The sequence below is a fragment of the Nicotiana tomentosiformis genome, chromosome 10, assembly GCF_000390325.3.
Source record: "Nicotiana tomentosiformis chromosome 10, ASM39032v3, whole genome shotgun sequence".
Classification (NCBI taxonomy): domain Eukaryota; kingdom Viridiplantae; phylum Streptophyta; class Magnoliopsida; order Solanales; family Solanaceae; genus Nicotiana; species Nicotiana tomentosiformis.
The window spans coordinates 67,092,207-67,106,974 of NC_090821.1; the positions used below are offsets into that span (position 1 = coordinate 67,092,207).

The 14,768-nt window shown below is 39.0% G+C and overlaps 1 long non-coding RNA gene across 1 annotated transcript; it reads right to left on the bottom strand.

The window, feature by feature from the left end:
• Positions 1–3,534: 3,534 nt before the first annotated feature.
• On the bottom strand, positions 3,535–5,579 carry LOC104108702 (uncharacterized). Its single transcript, XR_689088.4, has 2 exons — positions 5,328–5,579; positions 3,535–4,702 (listed from the first exon to the last, which is right to left on the bottom strand). It is a non-coding gene; the product is annotated as an uncharacterized lncRNA (long non-coding RNA).
• Between the last annotated feature and the right edge of the window lie 9,189 nt (positions 5,580–14,768).

The following is a 14,768-nucleotide window of genomic DNA, read 5'->3' on the forward strand; positions in this document are numbered from 1 at the left end:
ACGACAAGTGTCAGCAGAATACCATAAAAATGACACAGAAAAGTGAATGAAACACAACCTAAATTCGGAATCACAAATACAGCAAGGACAAGTAATAACTCAACAACTACAACCGCTTTTACATCAGGTTTTAGTCATCAAACACCACGAGGTACCGAACCTCGAACAAATTACAACTCACGGGCCTCAATACCTGAACCCTAACACTTGGCATCATGTGCCCTCATTACACTTCATAACTGCACTGGCGACTCCAATAGAGTCATTCTCACATAGAAAGCAAGTAAACAAGTGTGAGCATCTATGCTCAACAATATCAAGAATACCTCTTATCTGATAAGAGTGCTTAACTATATGTATGCTTATGCAAGTGTCCTAACATAGTCCATACCAACAAAGAAGCATAAGGAAAACAACACGTAGAATATTTTCTCACAACTTTCACAAGATAAAACTCACACAGGTAAGTTTACCGCTACACAAATATCAACAATAACAATGCCCCCAGGCCATCACAAATCATCACAAATCAATCCCTGACATAGCCCACCTTGTCTCGCCATGTGTGTAATAATAAAGTAAGTGCCCGCCTTGTCTCGCATACATGCATAACAATGTTCCCACCTTGTCTCGCCACATGCGCAACCCACACACATACACACACACACACACACACACACACACACACACACACACACACACATATATATATATATATATATATATATATATATATATATATATATATATATATATATATATATATATCCCGTCTTGTCACGCCGCATGTGCAAATATCAATAGTAACAATAGCACGGCAGAAACTTCGTACAACCCCATAACAATAACCACACGGCAGAAATCTCGTGCATCATAATAACCACAACCGCACGGCAGAAACCTCGTGCATCACCATAATAAATACAAAGGCAACAATGACAATAATACAATGCTACGACAAATAAGTTAACTCAAAAATTTCAGAACTCAAGGAAACGGAGGAACTAATTCACAAGGAGTAGCAATAATAGAGAATGCTAGTCATAATAAGAACAACTCAACTAAAATATAGGATATCTAACTTCTTTTAAGGTTGGCAATTAAGAAAGAGATACAATAATTTCAATTAGGGATAAGCAGTAGAAAGATAATCATAGCTTCAATTAAGGATGAACAATTATAAAAGAGATAATTATAACTTCAAATAACGATAAGCAGTTAGGAAAAAAATAACATGGCAATAGAAGAAATAACAATTTCAGTTAAGGCATAGATGACTCAAATAAGCATCAAGGGAGGATCATGAAGCAAATAATTCTAATTAAAGCAGGTAGAGGTGAAACTAGTAATTAAGATACGTATTCATAACATCACAACTGCATAATCAGTGAATACAAGGACCTAAGAACCCTAAAAGGCCAACTTTTCACAAATAAGTCCGAGCACGTACTCGCACCTCGCGTACACGGACTATAATTAGCATAGAAGACTCAAATCCTAAAGGGTAGTTCCCCCACATGAAGTTAGGCAAGATACTTACCTCAAAGAAGACAGGCCGATACTCTTAAATGAATTTTTCGTGTGAAATAACCTCCGAGCGGCTCAAATCTAATCAAAATAACTTCAAAGCACAAATAAAACTCATAAGAGACTATTCCGGATCATAAAGCCTCAAACTTTATCAAAATCAAAAAATCAGTCCAAAAGTTGATCCCCCGGGCCCACACCTCGAAAAAGCGACAAATTTCACAAAATCTGAACACACATTCCGATACGAATTCAACCATATTAAAATTATCAATTTTCGATGCCAATTCGTCCCTCAAATCAAGATTTTTCATTTTGAAAATTTTCTTCAAAAACCACCATTTTCCCTAACTCAAAACACAAATTAAATGATAAAAATAAAGATAAAATCATGGAATATAATAACTTCTAAGTGAAGAACACTTACTCTATCGATTTGCTTGAAAACCCACAAGGAATCGCTCAAAACCGAGCTCTAGAACTCCAAAATGGTGAAAATGGCAAAACCCTCGGAATAGAGTACTATTTATTCTGCCCAGGTGTTTGTGCATCGCGAACGCGGAAGAGCAATTGTGTTCGCGAAGAAGAAAAATGAAAGCTGCCCAATTGTGCTTCGCGAATGCGATAACACGTTTGCGAACACGGAGAGGAACAATCTGATGGCGCAACGACTGCTCTTCGCAAACGCGTGAAGTAGTACGCGAACGCGAAGAGTGGAATGGCATAGCTACACGAACGCGTGGGATGAATGTGAACGCGATGAAGGAAAAGATTGGTTTCCACGATCGCAGAGAATGAGGAATGCGAACGCGAAGAAAAAATATCCCCTCCTCCAAAATTACTCTTCGTGAACGCGAAGGAAGGGATGCGATCGCGATTAAGAAAACCAGATGAAAAAAACAGCAGTTCAAAAATAGAAGGAAATGACCCGTAGCCCATCCGAAACACACCCGAGGCCCCCGGGACCCCATCCAAATATACTAACAAGTTCCATAACCTAACACGGACTCGCTCGAGGTCTCAAATCACATCAAATAATGGCAAAAATACAAATCACACCACGAATCAAACTTATGAACTTCCAAAACTTCCAACTCCTAAAACTCGTGCCGAAACCTATCAAACCAACCCGAAATGACATCAAATTTTGCAGGCAAGTCCCAAATAACATAACGGAGTTGTTCCAACTCTCTAAATCGCATTCCAACCTCGATATCAAAAAGTCTACTTCCGGTCGAAATCTCCAAAATTTTGACTTTCGCCATTTCAATCCTAAGTCAGCTACAGACCTCAAATTCACAGTCCGGATACACTCCTAACTAAATCACTCAACTGTGCTAACGGAACCGACATAACTCCATTCTGGAATCGTCTTCACACAGTTTCGACTATGGTTAAAATTCTAAGACTTAAGTTTTCATTTTAGAGGCCAACACTACAAAATAACAGTGTTTAGCGACGGTCACATTCCGTCGCAATATCACTATTTTCCGTCGCTACAGTTGTTTAGCGACGGATTAGCGACATATTCAAATTGGTCTTTAAAAAGCTCGTAGCTAGGCTCATAGAGGAAAAAAAACAAAACCGTCGCAGAATTAGCGACGGATGAGAGACGAAATATATCTGTAGTAAAATTTAGCGATGGAAATAACCGTCGCTATATTGGTTATTTCTGTTGTTATTTTGACGACTTGTGTCACTATAATATATAACAAAATTCGTCGTTTGTTCTTAATAGCGACGAAAGCATCCGTCGCTAGTCGTGTTATAGCTAATTCTCCCTGCTTTTTGCAACAAAAACCTTTTGTCGCCAATTCGTCGTAAGATTTAATTTTACGCGATAATTTTAGCTACGGAAAGTATCCCTCGCTAATTTATTTTTAATATATTTCTAATTTTTAAAATGCTTTTTATTTTTTATTTTAAATGTACTCTATTCAAGCATATTACATAAAAGCTATTAAATACACTTAATAAAAAGTCACTGGTATTAATATAAATTAACAATACATTCAACAAGGTCCAAAATATATAGCATAATGCATATAACGGTATCATTAAGTACAAAAAATCCACAAGGACCAACAATAAAGTCCAAACAAAATAGGCTAACTATGCGAGGCTGGAGTGTTACGGTCATCATCAAAACCCAATGCATGTACCTCATCAATGTTAGCAGCAGTAGAAGATGTAGGGACTGTAGGTACCACATCTAATGGGTGGTTGGTAATATCAGTATTTGGCTGATGGGAGGGTAAGGAAACTAATTCGCGTACCCGCTCAACGATTTCAGGAACTATATGATCTATTAGTGCAGGAGTCAATCGCATCACTAACTCATCCAGATTCCCTGTCAGTGTTGATTGAGCATTCGGAGGTGTTGCTGAAGCTTAACATAGCTAACAATTTTATGTAGATCAACAAGATAAAGAAAATAAACTGATACCTTAGGATACATACATTTTTTTATTAAACCTTATGGTACATACAATACCATATGCTAGCCTATTTATCCAAAAAAATACAGGCTCCAATAATTGTTATGAAAAAAGTACCCTCCAATTTCAAGGCTCCTTACCCTAAAAAAAAGGTGCTGCCCATCTCATCAAGATATACTAAAATAAAAATGGAGTTACAATATATATAACAGCTTTTGTACTTTTAATATGATCCCTTTTTCCATATATGTAAGCAGATAAAGTGTAAAAAAATCTGGATGAACATTATGGAAAAATACTAAATTTTCTTAAACTTAGTTTGACATTGTATATTGCTGCTTTGATCAATACATTAAGTTCAAACCAGCCGTGTTATTTACAAATAAGCCACCAAACTCTAATTATCAACTAAAAATAATATTTATATGTCCAGCGATGGAAAGAAAGCTAAAGGCTTTTACATGTTAATTTTACTACTAATTAAGAAGATACTCTGGGTCGATCAAATATATAAAAACACACCCCAGAACTAACGGTCCGTCTTTGTGAGTTTACCTAAACCCTTCTTCCCCGTTCAACTTCCTCAATCCATACGAGCTCATGAGACTATTCGCTGGCTTCACCTTGCAAGCTAAGTCATTTTCCACCAGCCCCAAAATATAGTCCCTCCCCACTAACAGTATCTGGAGAATATGTATTCACCTTTCCTTACTCCATTTCTATAGCTCAAACGTCGTCTACCATAAAGTAGAAGCAGGCACTTGTTAGATTAAATAATGCATAGTTGCAAAAGTTGTTAAAAGTTGAAAAGCAAAGCCAAATCAAGAACAAAAGACAGCTTTTAAAACGACTAATCACTACGATTGACAAACAAATTAAGACTGATGACGAATAAAAAGGTTCAAAATTTAAAACAGGAAAAGGCCAAATTATCTAAGGTAAAAACAGAAAAATGGCCGGAACAAGGAATTGGAAATCAACAAGTAAAACAGAGCATCTCCCAGAAATCTTTACAACTCGTGGTCTTAAAAGCTCTAAAATAGAATTGGAAATAGAGTTTATAAATATTAAAAGTTCTTTTTTCCAACAGAAAAACTAGAAATAGCGAGATAAACAGGACCAAATCATCTTAATTGAAAGCTTCTTGTTGTGGCTTTCTCCAGCACCACTTGAACTAAATTCAAAGATAACCTTATTCAAAGTTCTACTACAGAAAATTGAACTTCTCATTACAGATGCACTTCTCCATCATATCATTTATTCTCTTTACATTCTGTTTTTTCTAACTTCAGTTTTAGAAAAGTTGAACAATGATTCTCGCCCAGATCTACAAGACAGGAATGAAATCACAAAGAAGCTTACCCTTTCGCCTGAGAATCTTGCGGAGCAGCAACATACGATTTCGAAAGTTATGCAACAAAAATCTTGCAATTTCGAAAGTTTTCTTCTATTTTTCGGACATTAACCCTAGATTCACGCCCAATTTTTTATATTTGAAGAAAACAACTCACATTGTTGAAGAGGAGTGAAGGAGTCTGATAGATAGGAGTGAAAGTTGGCGTGTTTCCCTAATTGTTGGAATATCTTTTAACTACGGTAATTTTATCTTTATGATGAAGATTTTAGCAACGGAAATAGCGACGGACCTAATTTCTGTCGCTAATAATATCTAATGAAATTTTATTTTAAGGAAACTAGCGATGGAAATTTTTGCCGCAATCAACTTTGGAATGTCTTGATAAGTAAAATGAATGCAGCGACGGATATTTTGACGTTAAATCCGTCGCTAGGTTTTAATAATTTTTGTCGCCCCACTTTCGTCGCTAATTTTGTAGGTAAAATAAAGGCGCTAATATTTAGCGACAAATATAAGTTTTTGTCTCTATTCCGTCGCTATATTTGATACAAATTTTTTTATAGCTTATTTGGCGACAAACTATAAAATTCGTTGCTAATCCGTCTTTATGTAGCTACGGAGTATCTCTTGTCGCTAAATTCCGTCGCTAAGCGCTTTTTTTTTTTGTAATGTAAGTCTCCCAAAGTACTCCTAATCATCCGGTGACTGAATTCAACCATGCACGCAAGTCAATATACATAATACGAAGCTGCTCAGGGCCTTGTGCCACCGAATGGGACATAAATTCTCAAAATGACCGGCCGAGTCGTTACATCCTTCCCCTCTTAAACAAACATTCTTCCTCGAACGTGCTAAGAAATGCCTCGAAGTCTTTAAATCACTTAAAGTACATATCCAACATACACCTGCGGCTGACCCTACGTCACCCCAATCCACATAAGCCTGACGACACCATCTCAACTGTAATTTATCCTTTCTACCAACACCGAAAAGCCTTAGAGTCGAAATTCTCACCTTCCATTCATCTCCAAAAGCCCCAATTCTAAATCTATACCCGGTATCAGTCTCAACCAGTTATAACAACTCATGCCTACACCCGCAAGATACGACCACCCAACATGACACACCACACATAAGCCCATAATAACATTTCTGATCACAATAGTTGCCCATAATCAAAACCAACACCAGCAATTAGCCTCATATCCGTTAGAGACCCGTTTCAAATCTCCGCAATGCTGACAATGATGCAAGAAGCAGGAAGACTTCATAACTATACACCCGGATCAACAAGTCACATCTAACGCCACCGGGCATACAATAGCACAAGACAAAAATGACTGAATATGTAAAGAGAAACACATAAGGGAAATATCAAACAAGCCCGACAGGAACCACTCTCTATCAGTACCATAATACGAATCAATTTAAAAAGGAAGAATCAAGGTATATGAACAAATCACAAGGATCTCATCCTGATATAACTTCCACCGCGGCACGCAACCCGGCTCAAACATATAAAATCACATGGAAATTGTGAGGGTCTCACCCTCAACTCTAAATCACAAGCCGAATACACATCATACCAATTGAAATCTTCCACTAACTCAATTCTGCCAATAAAATCACAACACTTACTGAACTCTCACCCCGGTAGAGTATCAAATCACAAATCGCAACCAAATTACTCAGGAATCGCATCAAACCTGCCATAATAGACAACATGAATTCACTTATTGTCTGGTAACTTTCAATAATGAATTAGAACAATGATAGACACGTCTATCACTCATAGAATCTCCCAACAAGGGCAAACACATAAACATAATACTAGGTCATGAACTCACCTATAGGTGGGACAACAAATAGGGAAACTCGCCACGATAAGCAAAACCGACTCAAAATACAAATGGTGCCCCTATGTAACAAATAAAAAGCATACATATATGACATCATCTAGCACAGTGGCCTCAAGCCTACTATACGAAACATGTCAACAGGCCGGGCCTTCCCCTCTTGGGCGCCCTCTACTCGCCTGAATACTCTGTTATGACACACCTGTCCGTAGTCTAGGATAATCTCTCACCTTGTGGCTGGTATCTCCACACTCGAATCAACCTTTTTGCTGACGTGGATGTAGAAACTGTGCGGTACAGGTACTCTGAGACCCACGAGTACCTGAAACATTCTGCGAAGCCTGAAGTGCAAACTGAACTGGCTGACCCATAAAACCTCTACCATGTAGTACCCTGCCTCCAAAATAAAGACCAGTAGATCTATCCGGTCTACGAGGACCCCTCGCCTCCCTATCCTCTCTCTCCTGATCGCACATACCCTCTACATAGCAAGCGATCCCTACCACCTGCTGAAACGAAACATCTGACTCTAACTCCCGAGCAATGCTGAACTAAATATCATGCCTGAGTCCCTCAATAAATCTACGGACACGCTCTCTTACTGTAGCGACCAAAGCAGGTGCATGCCTGGACAAATCACAGAATCTCACTGCATACTCTGACACTGATATAGTACCCTGGCGCAGCTGCTCAAACTCTGCGCGTCATGCAGCTCAAAGGGACTGAGGTACAAACTCTCTCAAGAACATTTCTGAAAACTGCACCCACATAAGTGGAACTGCATCGGCCCAGCTGCCCAACTCATATGCTCGCCACCACTGATAAGCCGCTCCCTTAAGCTGTAACGTAGTAAAAGCAACCCCACTCATCTCAACAATACCTATAGTGCGGAGAATGCGATGGCACTTCTCCAGAAAACCCTGTGCACTCTCTGGAGCCAAACCACTGAATGTAGGAGGGTCACATTTCTTGAACCTTGCAAGTCTAAGTTGATCTTCCTCAGATGTTGCTACCCTGATCACGGGCTGAACTGGAACCACAGGTTGTGTCGCCATGACACCTGGAACCTGACCAATAGAAGTCGTTGCTCTGGGGTGTGGGCGGCGGAATTCTGGGTTCCTCCCCCGATCTGTGAAGTAGTTGGTGCAACCAGAATCAACCCCGCCTGAGCCAATGTACCAAACATGCTCAGGAACTGTGCTAAGGTCTCGGGAAGTCCGGTGGTAACAACAGGCGCCTCCGGTACCTGCCCCCTAACTGGAACTACTGTCGGCTCCCCAACTGTTGCTCTGGTAGGTGCCCTAGCTACGGCACGTGCTCCCCGTCGGCCTCTGCCTCTGCCTCTGCCCCTAGCGACATCTGCTCTGGGGGTAACGTCATCAGCAGCTGCAGCTCGTGTCCTCACCATCTATGAGAGAATGGAATGATAAAAGTTCAAACTTCAAGACCAATGAACTTGCACGATAGGAATGAATGAAGTGAAAGTGTCCTAATAGTTCCGTAGCCTCTCGAAGATAAGTACAGACGTCTCCGTATCAATTCGCAAGACTCTACTAAACTCTCTTATGACTCGTAGCACCTATGAACCTAGAGCTCTGATACCAACTTGTCACGACCCAATTTTCCCTCTATTAGATATCATGATGGCACCTAGTCTTAGGGACTAGGTAAGCCTAACATTTACAAAATAACAATAATAATTAAATAACATCTAACAATTTTTGAAATGAAAATCTCTATAAAATTTACAATTCCCAAAACCCGGTAGTACAAGTCATAAGCTCTACAGAGTGTTTGCTAGAAAACTTCTAAATACAACTGTCCAGAAATAAAAATAAACAGTGCAAAACAAAAACTTGAAGGTGGTTCTGAAGCCTGCGAACGCAGCAGCAGGATTACCTTGAGTCTCCACAGCGACGAGCCGCACAACTGCTAATGAACAAATACCTGGATCTGCATAAAAATGTGTAGAAGTGTAGAATGAGCATACCACAGCGGTGCCCAGTAAGTATCAAGACTAACCTCGGTGGAGTAGTGACGAAGAACTGCCAAGACACCCACTGGTCTAATAAACGGAACAAGCATAAGTATATGAAAAACAAAAATATGATATATACATAAAGACTATGCAATATGGCACATAATACAGTAATGGCAATAAGAAAGAAACGGCAAGTGTCAGCGGAACACCATAAAAATGACACAAAAAAGGTGAATGGAACACAACATAAATTCTTAATCACAAATACAACAAGGACAAGTAATAACTCAGCAACTACAACCGCTTTTACATCAGGTTTTAGTCATCAAACTTCACGAGGTACCGAACCTCGGACAAATCACAACTCACGGGTCTCAATACCTGAACCCTAACACTTGGCATCCTGTGCCCTCATTACACTTCATAACCGCACTGACGACTCACGTGCTAATAGAGTCATTCTCACATAGAAAGCAAGTAAACAAGGGTGAGTATCTATGCTCAACAATATCAAGAACACCTCTTATCCGATAAGAGTGCTTAACTATGTGTATGCTTGTGCAAGTGTCCTAACATAGTCCATACCAGAAAATAAGCATACGGAAAAACAAACAGACAACACGTAGAATATTTTCTCACAGCTTTCACAAAATAAAACTCACATAGGGAAGTGTACCGCTACACAAATATCAACAACAAGAATGCCCCCAGGCCATCACAAATCATCACAAATCAATCCCTGACACAACCCACCTTATCTCATCACGTGTGCAATAATAAAGTAAGTGCCCGCCTTGTCAAGCCACACGTGCATAACAATGTTCCCACCTTGTCTCGCCACATGCGCATCCCATATATATATATATATATATCCCGCCTTGTCACGCCGCATGTGCAAATATCAATAGTAACAATAGCACGACACAAACTTCGTGCAACCCCATAATAACAACTGCACAAAAGAAACCTCCTGCATCACAATAACCATAATCGCATGGCCGAAACCTCGTGTATCACCACAATAAATACAACTGCAACAATGACAATAATACAATGCTACGACAAATAAGTCAATTCAGAAATTCCAGAACTCAAGGAAACAGAGGAACTAATTCACAAGGAGTAGCAACAATAGAGAATACTAGTCATAATAAGAACAACTCAACTAAAATATAGGATATCTAACTTTTAAGGTTGGGAATTAAGAAAGAGATACAACAATTTCAATTAGAAAAAAATAGCAGAAAGATAATCATAGCCTCAATTAAGGATGAATAATTATAAAAGAGATAATTATAACTTCAAATAAAGATAAGCAGTTAGGAAAAAAATAACATGGCAATATAAGAGATAACAATTTCAGTTAAGGCATAGATGACTCAAATAAGCATCAAGGGAGGATCATGAAGCAAATAATTCTAATTAAAGCAGGCAGAGGTGAAACTAGTAATTAAGATACGTATTCATAACATCACAACTGCATAATCAGTGAATAGAAGGACTTAAGAACCCTAAAAGGCCAACTTTTCACGAATAAGTCCGAGCACGTCCTCGTCACCTCGCGTACACGGACTACAATTAGCATAGAAGACTCAAATCCTAAGGGGTAGTTCCCCCACACGAAGTTAGGCAAGATACTTACCTCAAAGAAGACAGACCGATATTCTAAAATGAACTTTTCGGGTGAAATGACCTCCGGGCGGCTCAAATCTAATCAAAATAACTTCAAAGCACAAATAAAACTCATAAGAGTCTATTTCGGATCATAAAGCCTCAATCTTTATCAAAATCTAAAAATCAGTCCAAAAGTCAACCCCCGGTCCCACACCTCGAAAAATCGACAAATTTCACAAAATCCGAACACCCATTCCGATACGAGTTCAACCATACTAAATTTATCAATTTCCAATGCCAATTCGTCCCTCAAATCAAGATTTTTCATTTTGAAATTTTTCTTCAAAAACCACCATTTTCCCCAACTCAAAACACACATTAAATGATACAAATAAAGATAAAATCATGGAATATAATAAATTCTAAGTGAAGAACACTTACCCAATCGATTTGCTTGAAAACCCCATAAGGAATTGCTCAAACCCGAGTTTTAGAACTCCAAAATGGTGAAAATGGCAAAACCCTTGGAATAGAGTACTATTTATTCTGCTAAGGTGTTTGTGCATTGCGAACGCGGAAGAGCAATCACGTTCGCGAAGAAGAAAAATGAAATCTGCCCAGTTGTGCTTCGCAAACGCGACAACACGTTCACGAACGCGAAGATGAAAAATCTGATGGCCCAACGACCGCTCTTCGCGAACGCATGAAGTAGTACGCGAACGTGAAGAGTGGAATGGCATAGCTACGCGAACACGTGGGATGATCGCGAACGCGATGAAGGAAAAGATTGGCTTCCGCAATGACGGAATGAGGAATGCGAACGCAAAGAACAAATATACCCTCCTCCAAAATTACTCTTCGTGAATGCAAAGGAAGGGACGCGATCACGATTAAGGAAACCAGAAGACAGAATATAACAGTTCAAAAATAGAAGGAAATGACCCGTAGCCCATATGAAACACACCCGAGGCCCCTGGGACCCCGTTCAAACATACTAACAAGTTCCATAACCTAACACGGACTCGCTCGAGGTCTCAAATCACATCAAACAACACCGAAAATATAAATCGCACCACGAAACGAACTTATGAATTTCCAAAACTTCCAACTTCTAAAACTCGTGTCGAAACCTATCAAACCAACCCGGAATGACGTCAAATTGTGCAGGCAAGTCCCAAATAACATAACGGAGTTGTTTCAACTCTCAGAATCGCATTCTGACCCCGATATCAAAAGGTCTACTTCCGGTCAAAATCTCCAAAAATTTGACTTTCGCCATTTTAATCCTAAATTAGCTAACAAACCTCAAATTCACAATCCAGATATGCTCCTAAGTAAATCACCCAACGGAGCTAACGGAACCGACGGAACTCCATTCCGGAGTCGTCTTCACACAGTTCCGACTACGGTCAATATCCTAAGACTTAAACTTTCGTTTAAGGGACCAAGTGTCCCAAATCACTCTAAATCATCCGGTAACTGAATTCAACCACACACGCAAATCAATACACATAATATGAAGCTGCTCAGGAACTTATGCCGCCAAACTGGACTTAAATTCTCAGAACAACCGGTCGGGTCGTTAAACAAGTGTACCCGAAATAAAAGACCATCCTCATGCATCTTACGTGCTATTTGTGCATTTATTTATTTCGGCTTGCATGTTGATCGGCTAAGGAAAGAAAATCAAGAGAAAAACCAAGAGTGAGGTAGGAGAGAAAATTCACCCGGTTCTGAAAAACCCGGTATTTGGAAATGTCCCGAAACTCTATCGAAATTTTTGAAAAAAAAAATGAAAAATGAATTTCAAAATACGTCAAAATTGGGAGAACTATGCGGGTCTGATTCTCACCGGATGTGAGATATGTAGGCAAACCTCATCGGTTCCGGCCCACAATTTTCAAAAAATCCAAAAATATTTTCCTTTACTTCCTTCTTTATAAAGTCTTTCTTTTAGACACCAATTTTTAAAAGAAATACAAAAATATTTTCTTTTTAATTTTTTCTCAAAATCCAAAAGTATTTTCATTCTTCTTTCGAAAATTGGAAAGAAAATTCAAGATTCAAAAATATTTTCTTTTTTATTTAGAAGTATTTGTTTCATAAATACAAAATAAAAGTCCAAAAATGCAAAAATATTTCCTTTTTTCTTTAGAATTTTTTTTTTTGAAATTTCAGGAAAAAACTATCACGACCCAAAATTCTAACCTGTCATGATGACACCTATCTCGATACTAGGCAAGCCGACAATCTCAATAAACTACAATTTCTTTTAAGTTTGAAAATATAATATTTAAACACAATCCACAAATCTCGCAGATACCGACACAACCACTCCCAAAACCTGGTGTCACTGAGTACATGAGCATCTAATATGAATACAAGTTTGGAAAATACGGTCCAAAATAGTGTGAGACCAAATACAGTAAATAAGGAGATAGAGAAGGAGAGGCAAGGTCTGCGAAACACGACAGCTACCTCAGAATCTCCGGAATATCAACTGTGTGAAAGAATCAACACCCGCTATGTCCGGGAACACCTGGATCTTCAACAAACTCAACAAGTAACAATAATAAATAAGGAACTGAAGATAGTGACGATCTACACAATTACAGTTCATTTTAGTACTTCCAGCAGGGAGTAGACATGCTTTCAATTCCATAAATTTAAGTCAAATTAGTTTTATACAGTTCAAGTTCATGTAATCCGGATATAAAATCTTTCAGAGAATTTCACAACAATGACAGATAGCAACTAAGTGCAACAACAAATGAAAAGCAAGTACAGCCTCTCAGGGCAACAGTTACTCAACTCTTCACAAAAGCTCAACCACTCGCCTCTCAGCCCTCAGCACTCACACTTAATGGGTACCCGCGCTCATTGGAGGTGCACAGACTCTAGAGAGGCTCCTACAGCCCAAGCGCTATAATCCGTACGGACAACTCACGTGCTGCACGGACAACTCACGTGCTATAGTATCAATATCTAGATCCGCATGGACAACTCATGTGCTTCACGGACAACTCATGTGTTGCACGGACAATTCACATGCTATAGTATAATATCTGGATCCGCACGGACAACTCACGTGCTGCATGGATAACTCACGTGCTATAGTATAATATCTGGATCTGCATGGACAACTCACGTGTTGTACGGATAACTCATGTACTATAGTATAAATATCTCATAATCAGGCCCTCGGCCTCGCTCAGTCATAAATCTCTCCAGTCTCTCGGGCTCTCAATAATCATAAAATCACCCCAAACAACAATGATATGATGCATCATAATGAACAATAGAGTCTAGGATAAAATAATCAAGTAAACTGTGACCGAGTACCAACATATAGCCTAAACATGCCTTCTAACATGACTTACAGTCAAATTTCAACAACACATAGAGAGCAGATAGCTAACAACAAGTTATTCAACTTTACAGTTTCCACGGTACGGACCAAGTCACAATCCCCTCGGTGCATGCCCACACACCCGTCACCTAGCATGTGCGTCACCTCTAAAGTAATCACATGATACAAAATTTTGGGGTTTCATACCCTCATGACCAGATTTAGAACTGTTACTTACATCAAAATGTGAAATTCTTTACTCTTCTATGCCTTTGTCTCGCAAATCGACCTCTGAATGCCTCGTATCTAGTCACAATTAATTTTTTTAGTCAATAAAATTTATTGGAAATAATTTCATATGAAAATACACTTTTTCCATAAAAATCCGAAATTTAACTCAAAAATCACCCGTGGGGCCCACGTCTCAGAACTCGAAAAAAGTTACAAAATCTTTACTAAATTCCTACTCCGATTCGGCCTTCAAACCCTCAAATCAATTTTGGGAAAATTTCTATTCTAATCCCCTAAATCATGAAATAAGTGCTGGAAATAATGTTAGATTCATGAATAAATGACCAAATCAAGTTAAGATCACTAACCCCAGTCCAATTTGTGAAGTTTGCCTCTGAAAATTGCCCCAACCGAG